The following is a 1633-nucleotide window of genomic DNA, read 5'->3' on the forward strand; positions in this document are numbered from 1 at the left end:
AGATACGTTTTCCAAAGAAAAGTTGAATTCCTTACACCATTTGATAAAATGCCCCAAATATGGTAATTTACAAGCTAAAATGAAGAATTAAAAATTATATTTCATTACATGGTGTTAATTTTTAACAATTTTCATTATTGTTTCCATTTTTTCCAGCAAGATATGTGAAAAAAACTACCTACGATGAATAAAAAAGGATAAGTAAAAATGTCCAAACAGCAGGTTCAAATGAACTACTCTCTGTTCCACGTGGTCATAATTTTTATTGGCAAAAACATTGTATTAAGAACTTTCATCATAAGTTTTTATAATAAAGTACTTTTGCTTAAAGAAAGTTTAATTTTAATGTATGAAAATTTTCATAATAGTAAAACGGTTTGTTGTTCCTCTAATTATTTAATTTCTCTGTACTGTGGAATGATTGATTTAAAAACAGTTTAGTCGTCGACATTTTAAAGAGACTGATAACCACTTTTTATTATCAGGTTTCCCTAAAAATAAGCAAGTAAACCAAAATAATACTGACTTCTTAACTTGGTAGGGGTATATAAATCTTATGGTGTTGTAAAAATGAACTAAAATACAATGTTATAGATGAACTACAATTTAAGAGAATTATAAACTAGACAAGTTGAAAAAAATCTTAAGGGCTAAATCATGGTCAATATTACTACAGTTTAGTTCATTTTGCAATGGAAAAGGGTTCACTGTTTTTTCAGTGTTGGCATACGAATATTGGCCCATTTTTAAATCGCAGACAATCACAAAAAATTGTGAAATATTAGAAACAGAGATTTTAATAGAACTTTCCAAAAGAAAGACATTGAGTATAAGTATGAGCATTTGATACCTAAAAAATGAGGTCCTTAAAGAGATAAAGCACCGTTGAAAATTTTTTATTGTTCGGTCAAAACTGGGAATGCTAACCATATAATGTCCTTAAAAGCTCCCAAATGTGATTTTGTTTGTTGTCGTTCTTTAATTTGATAAATATTTAGATTTTTGGGCAATTAAATGTCATATTCTTAAACCTCTAATGTCCCAGATAGTAGCTTATAAAATATTCAAAGTTTATGAAACAAAAACAAGTAAAATCTAGATGGTAAACTAAGTACATTATTTTTGTTGACTTTAGTTGTATTTTCTAAATGCTTCTTGCTTTAATTAATCCTCCCCATAGGCTGTCTTCGGCAATAGAGGGTTAACCCTTTGACGACGAAGAATTAACCACTCGATAAAAGTAACGTTTTTCTTGCACTGAAAAAACAGTGAACCCTTTTCCATTGCAAAATGAACTAAACTGTAGTAATATTGACCATGATTTAGCCCTTAAGATTTTTTTCAACTTGTCTAGTTTATAATTCTCTTAAATTTTAGTTCATCTATAACATTGTATTTTAGTTCATTTTTACAACACCATAAGATATATATACCCCTACCAAGTTAAAAAGTCAGTATTATTTTGGTTTACTTGCTTCTTTTTTGGGAAACCCGATAATAAAAATTGGTTAACAGTTTCTTTAACATGTCGACGACTAAACTATTTTTAAATTAATCATTCCACAGTACAGAGAAATTAAATAATTAGAGGAACAACAAACCGTTTTACTATTATGAAAATTTTCATACAATA

Source organism: Haematobia irritans, chromosome 2 (genome assembly GCF_050003625.1).
Source record: "Haematobia irritans isolate KBUSLIRL chromosome 2, ASM5000362v1, whole genome shotgun sequence".
NCBI classification, from domain to species: Eukaryota; Metazoa; Arthropoda; class Insecta; order Diptera; family Muscidae; genus Haematobia; species Haematobia irritans.